Genomic DNA, 14,011 nt, shown 5'->3' on the forward strand with positions numbered 1-14,011 from the left:
GTCCATAAATACAAGATACATACATGCTCACTTTGGCAGCACGTATACTAAAATTGGAACAATATAAAGAAGATTAGCATGGCTCTTGCACAAGAATGACATGCAAATTCATGAATCGTTCCATATTTTTAATGTGAGGATCATTATTATCCAAAGTGTATGTATGAAGACACGAATTGGTGTGAGTATACTATGTATACAATCAGAGATAGGAAAAATTGAGCTCTATACATGTAATAAGAATTGTAATGCATTCTGCTGTTATATATAAATAAAAAATTTCAAAAGTCATCCTAATTGGTGAAAATACAAATTCACAAAATACAAATGACACAAGGAAATAATGTTTGAAATAGAAAATAGTAAATGTCTACTTGGAATAATTTCTGTGCAAAAGTAAAAAATAAAATAAAAAGATATATGAAGCTGCTGTTGGTATAACAGAAATAGTGTTTTAGAGTTGGTTTTTAAAATAGTAGTTCACTCTAAAATAATAATCAAAGTATAGTACAGTAAATATATAAACCATATTGTACATAATTGTGCTATACTTTTATGTGCCTGGAAGTAAAATAGGTTCGTTTACATTGGTATCATCACAAACGTGAGCAGGGTCTCACTGAATTGCTTAGTGCCTCACTTTTGCTGAAGCTGAGTTATGAACTCGACATTCTCCTGCCTCATCTTTCCAAGCTGCTGGGATTAGCCTGAGATAATTTATAATGTAATCTGTGTCTATAAAATAGAATAAACAGCAAGAGATGATTCTCAAAAGGATGCAAAAACTATATCTTTGTTCTTAAAATTTCCAAGAAAAAATAAAAAGTTGACTAGACTGATATTGGTAAAGTACATTCAGTAACTAACTTTAACTTGGTTTCTGGCAGTACACAGATTGAACACAGGGATGCTCTACCACTGAGCTATATGCCAGATCTTTTCATTTTTTATTTAGAGACAGAGTCCAGCTAAGTTGCGGAGGATGGCCTTGAACTTGTGATCCTCCCATCTCAGCTTTCCAAGTTTCTGGGATTACAGGTGTGCACCACTGTACCCAGCTAAATTTAAAATATTTTTTAAAATATCTTGGATTTTATGTTGTGCTAGACACTATTAAAATTTTGTATGAATTATTTTATTCATTTCTTAATCACATTCCAATATAACAGCATTATAATCTCAAGTTTTCATATAAGAAAACTGAGGCATAGAAATTTTAGGTAAATTTCTCATAGTGATATTTTTAGTAAATTCCATAACCAGATTCAGACTTAAGCCGTGGTGGTGAAGTGCCTGAGTCCAACAAGCAACACAAATGACCTCAGCAACAAAACAAAAATAATTAATCACGTTACATAAGCACTTTACATCTATTTTCTCATCCATTCTTGTCACTGAGTCTATGAGATGTTACTCTTATAATTCTCATTTTAAGGATGAGAAAACTAAGATCTACACAAGTTACGTAACTGATAGAAAAGACCATATTCTTTTTTAAAATATATTTTTTTAGTTGTAGATGGGCACAATACCTTCATTTTGTTTATTTATTTTTATGTGGTGCTGAGGATCGAACCCCAGTGCCTCACCTACACAAGGCAAGCACTCTACCACTGAGCCACAACCCTAGCCCCAAGACCACATTTTTAATGAGTTGCAAGATCAAGATTGAAATCTAAACTATCAGTAAAATGTACCTTTACTTCTCTGAATATTAATTACTTATATAAATAATTCAGATATATGTTTACCTTTTATATAAACTAATGGACAGAAGGTAGTTACTACCCAAGTCTTAATTGCAGGGGCATCTTATAAATATAGTTGCCCTTTTAAAAAAATTAAAAGGGCAACTATATTTACTAAATGGTCCATAATTGAAATGCAAAATAACTATACAAGTATTGGCAGATATTTTTCTGTTCCTGGATATTGGATCTGTAGTGGGTATTATGGGATAACTCTCCCTTTCAATCTTTCTTAGACCTAAAGTAGCCAGAAATTAAATCAAATTAAAATTAAATTAAATCTTATAAATATAGTTGCTCTTTTTTAAAAGAGCAACTATATTTATAAGATGCCCCTGCAACTAAGCTTGGGTAGTAACTATCTTCTGTCCATTAGCTGCACTTAACACAACATCCAGAAGACAGAAATGAGGTGGAGACCATTTTTCTGCCCCACTCCCCAACGGTATTTCAGTTCTTTCTGGCAAGGTCTAGAAAAAGTGAGTTTGTCTTGCTGCAGTGTTCCAAGGCTTGTTACCTGGATTCCTGGGTGACCAGCAGCAGTCACAGCAGCAGCAGACTGTGGGGTAAGGATCTTGGTGGATCAGCCTTCCATTGTTCTGTCCTGGAACCCAATTGCCTTCAGCCCTCCAGCAATGTTTTAAAATAACTTCTATCAAATCCTTATTTTTTCTTAACATGATGGTGTGCATTTCATTACCCTCACTGAGCCTTGTCTGATAAAGTATGTGCTGTTTAAATTGTATTACTGCTGGTTGACAGAAGTTCTGGCAGCCGATGCCTTTCAGAGATTGAAGTGTGGATGGGTCTTAGTTTTGCCTCCTGGTGCATTTCAGTCTGCTATGATTTGAATGTCTCTCCAAAGCTCATGTTGAAACTCAGTTGCCAGTCTGCTGGGGAACTGGGAGGTATGAACTTTAGAGGTGTCAGAAATAATCCATTCTCATGGATACATTAATGTCATTATTGAGGGAATGGGCTAGTTAGTCCAGGGGTAGCTTTGCCATGAAACTAGGTTGTCCTGTACACTTCATCTTGTCATATGATGTCCTCTGCCATGTTATGATGCAGCAAGAAGGCTCTTCCCAGATCTGTCCCCTCATTCTTAGTCTTCCCAGCTCCAGAACTGTGAGGAGTATATTTCTTTACTTTGTAAATTATCCAGTGTCAGATATGCTCTTACAGCAACACAAAGTGGACTAAAACGTAATCCATCTTCATCACCCCAATCCCCTTGTTCACTACTCCAAAGCTATCTTTGAAAATCATTTTGACAGGGGCTGGGGTTGTAGCTCAGTGGTAGAGCACAAAACTTGCACGTGTGAGGCACTCTGTTCCATGCTCAGCACTGCATAGAAATAAATAAAGGTATTGTATCCATATAGAACTAAAAAAAAAACTTAAAAAAAAAATCATTTTGACAGCCAAGCCTACCACAACCTTTGGTTGTAGTTTAGAAGTGTTAAAATTGTTTTAAAAGAAACAGAAAATTCTGGAAGCAGATGTTCAGATTTTTGTTTAAGACATTTTCAACAATGAAGTTTCTGACTAAAAGATTTTTTTCCTTTCCTTTATTCCTTCCTTCCTTCCCTTTCCCCACTTTCATTCCCTGGTGTATTTGAACTAGGATGCGCTAATATCAAGCTCTTAAACCCTCCTTTATTCATTTTCCACATACTTTTTACCCCTGGTAAAATACCCCTTTCCATCCTTCGCTTCTGCTGTTATTGCTTCTTAACCCTTGCTCTGAATATTTTGTTTCAAAAAGGGTGTATGTGCTGTTGCCTGATAGTTGACATTTGCTTGAAAATTAGATGTCTAGACATATTTAAAAACAGAGGCCAAAATCATCCCCAGTCCCTTTCTCTGCCACAAAATTTCATGCAAAGTTTAAGTACTAAGAATCACACCTCTTTTTCTCTCCCTCCCTTCCCACTCATTTAAAAAATCTTTTTGGATATTCTATTTCAGCAAAATTTGTCCTAAAACTAGCCATTAAGTTAGTCCCAAATCCATTCAGTTTAAAAGCTCAATAACTTCATATTGGTACCAGAGTACCTTGCTTCGTTTGTTCTCAGCTGCACACTAAAATAAATACCATACATATTTATACATGATGGGAGTTGGGAAGAATATCAGGAGGGTAAACAACATTTGGAAAAACCAACAGCCATTTGTTTCTTTGTACCTGATCAAAAATACATTCAGCTGGTATTTGTGCTACTACATAGATGGGCGCCTACAGGCCATCTGATACTTCTGCTCTCGTCCTCGTCCTCTTTCCCTGCAGAAGGAGGGGAGGAGGCAGAGACATCAAAACTATATCCAAGTCCCAGAACGCCATGGCTAAGCCAGAGAAGCCTAACACAACAGAGTCCTCATCTCCAGAAGTAAGTTAGTTGCCACTTTTTGGTGTCTGGATGGCTGGGAATTGGAAATGTTTTTGTAAAAAAAAAAAAATTAAAAATAAAAACTAAGTCAAACAATTGCTACTCTCAAATTTTATTTTCAGTATTAGTTTTATGGTTTGTCAGTTTAATTTAATTTAATTCTATGGAATGAAGAACAGGCACTTTTTATACTTTGGTTTCTTCCTGAACCTTTTGCAAAAACACTGTTCCCATTGCTACTTTCTTGCTACCAATTGTGGGGTTTTTTTTACATACTGTAATTTAATTTATAGATTTTTCCTCCAAATTCATGTTTCCTCATATTCAGATGGAAGTATGGAATTTCCTCAGCAAACATGCTGCCAGATTATTTAAACTTGGAAATGAAATAATCATTGGATGAAACAAACAAATGTCCATTCCCTCTTCACTAACGGATCCAGAGCAATATTTGAATATTTTGTGTTTTGAATGATTTGTTATGAAAAAATTCCAACACAGTAAAACCATGAAAGAGCCAAACAGTGAAAACCTTGATTCTACAAGTGATATTTGACTCTGTCTTTTTAATCATATATCTGTCCATCTATTTTTTCTTGTTTGGGGATATTGTAACCACTTTATAAGTGAAATCAACTGAAAAAAAAATTCGGAGCCTGATTTAATAGAAATATCCCCACCCCACCTTCAGAATGTTTTCCCACTTTCTGAATTTAGTTTTTCCTACGTAAAAATTATGATAAGAATCTGGCAAGTATTAGAAGTGAACCGTGGATTATGACTCACATTTCAATACTTTCTGTAGGTTTGCCCATGTTTTTCAATAAAGTAGAGTTTGTTGAGTAGTAGAGGAGAAAGGGTTATCACTGAGCATCGGGCTCATATATAAAGCTCCTTACATGCCATCGCTCTGCCCTCAATTTTTAAATAATGGGATTTTATAAAAAGACTGAATAAAGGACTCTAAAGCGATAAACTACAGAGAGATACAGGACACTAGTGCCAAAAAGCAGATAGCATTCAATTAGTTTTTTTAAAAGCATTCTTATCACATCTCCTCCTAATATTAGCTTTCTCCATAAACAATAGCCTGCTGCAATATTGCCAGAGTTGCCCAGCTGAGATGACATTGTGCAGTGACAGATGATAGGGCTGGGCTGAAGCTGTGGATGTTATTCACAAATGGCACTCAATGGCCCTTCAGTTTTAAAGATTATTCTATGACTCTAACATGAAACCAGATTCATATTTATGGGGTAAGGGAGATAAGAAACGTATTTTTTCTACAATAAAAAAATTAACTAAACATATCTTGGGGGCCCACTTTTGAGCAGCTCATTTTTATCTAACAGAATAGTCCAACATACAGAAGTAACAAACACAAATAATTCTGTTTTTTTTTTTTTTTTAAAAAAAAAGCTTTAAATCTTACATGTCTATTCAAGACATCCATTTAGACTTTTAGACTGCATTTACTTTAAAATGAAAATGAAGTGGGTATGGCCAAAAAAACTCTTTACAATCTATTTTGATAATGCCATTCACCCTGGGTTATGTCAGTCTCTCTTGTTGAAATATATGAATAATTTGCCCACATGAAGCTTTTGGTTTTAACTAAAGTTTATAATCATATTTCATAACCAGTTTGTTTTCCTCCAGAAGACAGGAATCTTTCACATTTAGAGCAGTAAATAAATAAATCATTACTTTAATCTGTTTAGTAAAAAAGCTTCTTTTTAATACCTTTTGGCCAACTCAATAGAATTGAATAAATTGACCTTCATAACAAAATTTATTTGTTATGACCTTCATAACGAAATATTTATTTATTTATTTATTTATTTATTTTTATTCAGATGTTAGAACTAAAATTAAAGTGAGGCATACTAAATTTTTGTAACATGATGAATATTTCTAATCAAGACATAAAGCAATTATTCCTAGCTTATCTCTCATAACCACAGATTTCTGAACCTTATCCATGAGGCCCTAAAAGTCTGGCCCCTTCCTTCTTCCCAATCGCATCTGGAATGTCCCAGGGCTTCCAGTCAAATCAAGCCTCTACTGTCCTCTTACCTCTTCAGCCTCCTCCCAGTGTGTTAGGGACTCTTCCTCCTCCTCTGACCTGGGATCCTACTGTGAGCCTTGAACTTCTCCAAAGCTGCTCCACTCCCATTTCACCTTCCTCTTCAGCTCCGGAATCTCTCCATCTTTTAAGGGTCCAGGCTTCAATCATTAGACTTTGATTCTTTTCCTGAACCCCACAGCTGGTCCTGCTGGCTGTATCTCCTGAAGACATTCAAAATCTAAACACTTACCACCATCTCCAGAGGCCCCTTCTCCCAAGCCGTTACTGCCTGGGCTACTCCACCTTCTCCCAAGAGCCCCCGTTCTGCCTCCTCCTCAGCCCTCAGTTTCTTTCTCTTCAGTGGCCAGGGCATAAAATGTCCCTCTTTTGCTCCATTAAACTTTCCCCTTCCCGCACACTCGAGGACATAAACCCTACCATGCCCCTCCAGTTAGCCCCCTACTTCAGGTCCAGCTATTCACCTCCTCATTCATTTTTTTCCAACTGCCTGGGTTCCTCAGCTGGTCTGAAACCCTCTACACACTCTCTGCTCAGGACCTTTGTCTGTGCCGTTCACTCTTTTAATCAGAATTTCTCCTCGATTATTCACTTAGCTCCATTCCTCGCATCCTTCAGGTCACATTCTGAATGCAGTTTCTCCAGGCCACCTGCTATGGTTTGCCTAATTGTTAAACACACAGTCCTCAAAGGGACTCTATTGGGAAGTGCTTGAAGCACTAGGTGGCAGGACTTTGCAGGAGGTTCTTAGAGGGTGAGCCCTCAGGGGAACTGTGGGTCCTTCTGCTTTTGATTCTTGGCTGAGGAGTTGGGTGGATTCGCCCCACCTCACAAGCCTTGGGATAGGTCCAAATCAATGGGCCACTTGACTTTGGACTGGAAGCTCCAAAACCATAAGCTCAAATAAACTGTTTCTCTTCTAGAGTAATTCCCTCAGATATTTTGTTATAGTAACAGAAAGCTGACTAATATACCATTCCATTTAAATGGAAGCACTGCCTAACCTCAGGATGCCCTATCATCTTTCTGGTCCTTTCCCTCTCATAATATTAAGAAGCACATAATATAGTGTGTATTTTATTCATTTTATGTATTTTTTCATTTTAACTAAAATATGTATTCATTACTGGCAGAGATTTTTTTACTATTTAGATCACAATCGTTCCTCGTGTTTCTAGGATGGAACCTGGTATGTAGTAGATGCTCAATAAACCCCTGAATAAATGAATGAGTGAATTCATAAAATATAAAAATACTTGTCAGGGTGCAGTTGGGGAAATGGCTGAATTACACAGACTATTTGTCTTCACGGCCCTAATTCAATGGAATATTGCCAACTCTTTAGTCTGCTTTGTTCTATTTAGATTTTGCATCTGTGTAGATTTCTCTTCCAAAATTTGGGGATGTATAGTAATTTAGTCAGTGAAAGAGTTGTTTCCATGGATTCCTGGTAAACTGATTATAATGAAATTGGCACTGGGTCCTAGTTTTAATATGACACTATGGCATATTATAATTCTAATTTCTACTCTGAAGTTTCTCTAGTAGCAAAATGGGTACTTTCCCAGGTCATTTTTTCCCCCTACAGAAACTCAGATAAAAAGCCCATGTTGTATTTGGCATCTGATCACTCAGAGCAATCTTCTGGGATAAAAACACAATGTCAGGGAGAAAAAGAAAAAAGACCTCGTGCTGAATAGAAGGGAATAATCCCTTGCAGAACTGTCTCTGGATGCTAATGAATCAACAATAAAGGCCCTATTATGTGATTGTTTTGAGTGATACTGTTCTTATTAAGTTTCAGTGGTACTAAAGGCAGAATCACCCTGAGGCTTCGATACTTTGGTTAGAATAATGAAACAGATTTAAGCCCATCAATTTTGCTAATGCTTCATGCATCTAGTTTAGATCAGCAGTGGAAAAGTGGAACTTGAGTTTTATTTTTATCCATATTTTGACTGATCATATCCTTGAGCAGAAAAAAAGAAAAAAAAATTAAAAGCTTTAATACTGTGAAACACATGCAGATACACACCTCTGAGACAATACATCCGTTACATGTATGTGGAGCCCCCCGCCTATCCCAGGGCCCAAGCACTAGCACTGATTGTGTCTCTTGAACGTCTCTGTCATCCTCCAGGAGGCGGAAGCCTGGTTAGACTGGTAATTGCTTCCACTGCCTAATGAAGATGCTTTAAATAATGATGTGCGTGATGCAAACTGGGACAAAACGCTTGGTCAATACATTTTGACTTGCTCATAAATCTAGGAAACTCAGAGAAGATCTAGTCATTAAGAGGTGTTTGAAATCATGAATGTGAAAAATGAACACCTCATTGATTCTCCAACGATAATACAGATTCCGAGAGGCATTATCATTTTATACCACATGCATGTGATGTTGTGAGTAGACGGACAGCATTTTGCCATAGTCAATGAACCAACTTTGATACAATTTTGTTTTTTTAAGTGTACAATTCTAGTTAGATTGAAAACTCAGCAGCTGGTTTCAGGAATGTTAAAATAATCAGCTACAAAATGTGAAAGGATAGATTGTCTTGATAAACTGTCTACTGAAGCTAAACCCCTCTATGGTAAATCTTCACATTTTCTATACAATATTCTGGAACTTATCTTTTATTAGAAATCCTCGTAAATTTACCAGGTTCTGCGAATGGGAAAATCATTAGAACCAGTGAAGGAAATTAGGTCTCCCAGTGAAATCTGAGACCTGAGAGGAACAGCAGAGAGATCATCTTAGTTCACTGAGATTCAAGACAGAGAAGCAATATGAATCCATATTGATGATCCAAGTGCATGTGCCACTTCCATCAGGCCACTTCCACATACGAATTATTTTAAGGCAACTGAGAAGCAGCAGATGCAGGAAGAACTCTCTGTCCTCCCCCTTTCTTCCTAAAAATGCCATTTTCTCTTTTGAAGGTGACCCATACCAGGAAGAGGAGATGACTCTCACCAATGGTAGTGAGTGAAGTATGTGCAAGAAATCTTACCCAACAATGCTTATCTCCCATTAGTTTACCCAGGTATTCACTTTCCCACAATTTACTGCTCCTAGAAACCCCAACCTCTTTTCCTTTATCTATTCACATCTCCACAATTTATGGCCCTTTGTTAAAATGCTGTAGAAGCCCAAGTCCACTCTCTCATTAGTTTTTTCCTCTTCTTTCTGTGAACTCTTTCCCAGCCATGCATGTAAAAATACTAACACCAACAAAATTCTCCTGCTGATCTTTTATCAGTTGAATACTCCATGTGTTGCAGTGGTGAGGTGGAGGGAGGGATGAAGGAAGGGCTGCTACTGCCATTCATCCTAAAAGGCTGTTTGAGAAAGATTCTAGAGGGAGCCTGCTGCCTCAGTGATGTGGGACCAGCTCTGTCCCAGGATTCATTGTTGTAGGGTCTCCATGCACCTTGGGATACACACCTTTACGTGCCCCTAAAAGTAAGTACCTACAAGTGTCAGGTTCTGGTAACAAAAAGTAAGTTTGATGCCTCTGTTCAAAGGCTCAACAACCAAATATGAGGAAACTGAAAACCAAGTGTGATGGAGAGGCTACGGTCACCATGGTAGCAGCCCATGCCAAGATAACAGGGGCACAAAGGAAGGAGGAGACGCCGAAGCACAGGGCAAGCTGAGAAAACCAAACAGAGAAGGTGACCCTAGAGCTCATGAAAACTGCTTGCAAGGAAAGTGGTGAGATATGTCATTTTTATGTAGATGGATGGAACACAAATTGACCTCCAAGACTTCAACAAGCCAAGTCTCCCCCCACCCCCAAGATGCAGGTCGAGGTATTGACTTGATAAATTCATCAAGCTTTATATATTCAAAATTTAACTTGTAATTTTTTTCCTTGCAAACTGATCTTCTTCACTGTAGATATTTGATCTTGTTTCGCGAGTCAAAAATCCAAGCCAATCTCGACTCCTCTACTATCAAACCACTGTCAAGTTTTTTCCTACTAATATTACCCTCAAAATATCTTTCATATACGTCCAAGTTTTTCAGTTTTCTCCATGACCACCATAATTCCAACTGTAACCATCCATCATCTCTACCACTGCATTGCTTCAGCACTTAGAAACAAGCCTAGCCTATTCTTGGTGCTCAATAAACATGCTTGAATGAATACACTGTTGACTGAACCAGGTTCCTTCCAGTGCCTTAGCTTACTCTCTTCCCAGAGTAAACTTCTCAGTTCTCTAATGTGATCGTGCCATCTCCCATTAAAAACCCTTCAGTGGCTTCCCATCACTTTTAAAGAGAAAAATTAATAAGATTTGGAAGGTCTTGCATAGATAGATTGGTTAATGCTCTCTCTTATACAAAATAAGATGAGAAATGTGAGTCTGTGCACTTGTGATTTATTATCACTGTACAGCATCCGCACTGTGATGTCACCTACAGACTGAATACTGTGGAGCTCCCAGTGGGGGCCAGAGGAGAAAAAAGAGTGGGGGAAAGGTGGTGACCCCAGAGGGACTCGTTTGTTTCAACAAATGTTTTTAACTGTACACATTTTTCAAACAAAAAGTAGAGAATATACTCTTGTTGCATAGATATAGGTATCATCAACATTTTGCATTTTTTGGCTGAAGTACTTTCAGAGCAATCCTAGACCTCATTTCCCTTAATTTTAATGTGCCTTTGAAAAACATGTACATTTTCGTACAAGCTACAATTATTGTCACATACCTAACAAAAATAATAAAAATTCCTTGGCATTGCCTGATGCCAAAGGTGTACTAAATTTTTTTTCAATTGTCTCAAAGATGAACCTTCTTTTACATACAGTTATTGGAATCAGGATACAAATAAGGTCCACATATTGTATTTGGTTATATCTCCCAAGTCTCAATCTGAAACCCTCCTCCTTCCCATTTTTAAAACAATTTCATTCCATTAACTTGAAGAAACTGGGCCAATAGTTCTATAGAATGTATAATATTACAGATTTTTTTTTCTATTTGATTCTGTTGTGGTGTCATTTAATCGGTTTCACCAGCAAAACAAATGTTTTGTCCACTCAAAATGTTCAAAATACTTTCCAGTTGCATGACCTTTTCCATCTCCTTTCAATAAGAACTTCATAAGTGATAGTCCACATTCCATATTAGCACCACAAAGCTGGACATGATATTGTTATCTATCCTTTGGTGATGCTAAGATAGATAATGGGTTTAGGTAGTGTCTAAGTCTACTCAGGCTGCTATAACAAAATACCTTAGACTGGGTGGCTTATGAAGAACATAACTTACTTTCCCAAATTTCTGGAGGCTGGGAAGTCCAAGATCAAGGTGCCAGCAGATTTGATGTCTGGTGAAGGCCTATTCTCTAGTTCCTTCTAGCTGAGTTTTCTTATAATGGAAGGGGCCATAAAATTCTCCTGGAAATAGTCACATTCATGGGCCTCCACCATCCATCATGAATTAATGACTTCTCAAAGGTTTCCACCTCTTGATGTCATCATCATGGGGGTTAGAACTTTAACATATGAAATGGAAGGTTGCAGGAAAACTATTCAGAACGTAGCATGAGTGACAGAGCAATTCCCCCACTATTAAAATAATCAGTTAGACTTTTAGGTTCATTCTTTGATGATCTTTGCCTCAACTGGTTTCTTAAATGTGACAAAATGGTGATTTTTCTTCAATATTCTTTGGTGTGATTTCTTGGTAAGAAAATCTGTATTATCTTCATCAACTAAGATTCTTTATCAACCCTCAAATACAGTTCATACAAAAGGAGGAACATTTTTAATTCTTTTCCTTTAATTGATGAGGAGTTGTTCTAGAGTAAATTCCTTTCTTAAAAAAAAAAGTAGCTTTATTGACAGTTCATACACCATAAATTTCACTCCTTTAAAGAGCACCATTTGAGGCTTTTTAGCTTACTCAGAGTTGTATAGTCATCACTGCAATTGGATTTTAGAACATTTTCAATACTCTTCCAGAAAACCCGCCCACTGGCAGTCATTCCCATTACCCCTGCTCCCTATTCCCAATTTCCATCTCTACAGATGTGCCTATGTGGGACATTTCATATAAATAGAACCAAGCAACATGCCACATTGTCTGATAGATTTCTTTTAGTTAGCATAACATTTTCAAGGTAATTCAAGTTGGAGCATGTGTCAGAACTTCATTCTATTTATTGCTGATTAATATTTCATTGTATGATATACCATGTTGGTTTATCCATTCATATGAAGGTAGATACTAAATGGCATCAATTTAGATTTTTCATAGATAATCTTTATCAGGTTTAGAATTTCTTTATGTTCTTAATTATTGAGTGTATTTATTACAAAACTGTATTGGATTTGGTCATATGACTTTCCTGTATCTAGAGAAATAATCATATAGTTCTTATCCTTTATTCTACCAATGTTGTATGTTGCATTGATGATTGATTTTTTATGTTGGATCTGTTCATATCACTTTTCTGTATCTATTGAAATTATAGTGTGGTTATTGTGTGTGTTGTTTTGATTGATTTTTTTGCAAGTTAATTCAACTTTGCACCCTGGATTAAATCTCACTTGATGATGGTATAAAATCCTTTTTATATTTTGCTAAATTCAATTTGCTAATATTTTGTTGAGCATTTATTTTCATCTATCTGTATAAGGAATATTGTTCTGAGTTTTGTTTTCTTCTGATGTATTTATCAGGTGTTGCTCCTAGAATGAGTTGGAAAGTGTTCTGTTCTTGATTTTAATATTTAATATGTAAACAGTGACATTACAAAATAAGAAATATCTCACAGCAACAATCTAAATTTCCACCTTAAGAATGGAAAGCTATAGTAATCCAGGTGGTATGGAACTAGCATATGGACAAATGTAGAAAAATGGTATCTGTGCTTTATAATGATTGGCATTAATATTAAATGTTTGATAACTTTGAAAGATGGCACTGGTGGGGGCTATGTTTTCTTTATAGGAAGGTTTTGATTACTAGTTCCATCTCTCCTTTTGTTACCTGAGCATTCAGATTTTTATCTCTTCCTGAGTCAGTTTCAAAAGTTTGTATGCCCCTTTCATTTGTTTCCTATTTGTTGACATGCCAGATGTTTGGGGGCTTTTTGAATTTATTTTTTAAATTTATATATGACAGCAGAATGCATTACACAGTTCTTATCACATATATAGAGCACAACTTTTCATATATCTCTGGTTGTATACATAGTATATTCACACCAATTTGGTTCTTTATACCTGTACTTTGGATAGTAATGACCATCACATTTCACTATCATTAATTACCCCATGCCTCCTCCCTTCCCCTCCAACCCCTCTGCCCTATCTAGAGTTCGTCTATTCCTCCCATGCTCCCTCTCCCTATCCCACTATGAATCGGCCTCCTTATATCAAAGAAAACATTCAGCATTTGGTTTTTTGGGATTGGCTAACTTCACTTAGCATTTGTTTGTTTGTTTGTTTGTTTTGAGTGTGTGTGTGTGTGTGTGTGTGTGGTGCTGGGGATTGAACATAGGGCCTTCTGCATGTGAGGCAAGCACTCTACCAACTGAGCTATATCCCTAGTCAATGTTGACAGTATTCTTTAAACTTTTATTTCTATAAGGTCAGTCACAATGGCCGCTGTTTTCTTTCTGAACCCAGTAGTTTGAGTCTTTTCCCTCCCTCTCCCCTGTCTCTCTGAATTTCAATAAATATTTGCAGCTTTTGTTGATATTTTCAAAGAACCAACTTTTATTTTTGTTGATATTTTCTATTGTTTCTCTTTTCTTATTCCATTTA

The 14,011-nt window shown here is 36.7% G+C and overlaps 1 protein-coding gene and 1 non-coding gene across 2 annotated transcripts in view; one reads left to right on the top strand and one right to left on the bottom strand.

Annotated features, from left to right (window-relative positions):
- The window catches only part of Iqcm (IQ motif containing M), a 301,720-nt gene that overhangs the window by 11,834 nt on the left and 275,875 nt on the right, over positions 1 to 14,011 (bottom strand). The gene's annotated exons all lie outside the window — the stretch shown is intronic.
- On the top strand, positions 24 to 130 carry LOC125619854. The gene has a single exon (XR_007351445.1). It is a non-coding gene; the product is annotated as a U6 spliceosomal RNA (small nuclear RNA).

The sequence above is a fragment of the Marmota marmota genome, unplaced genomic scaffold (genome assembly GCF_001458135.2).
Source record: "Marmota marmota marmota unplaced genomic scaffold, marMar, whole genome shotgun sequence".
NCBI lineage: Eukaryota > Metazoa > Chordata > Mammalia > Rodentia > Sciuridae > Marmota > Marmota marmota.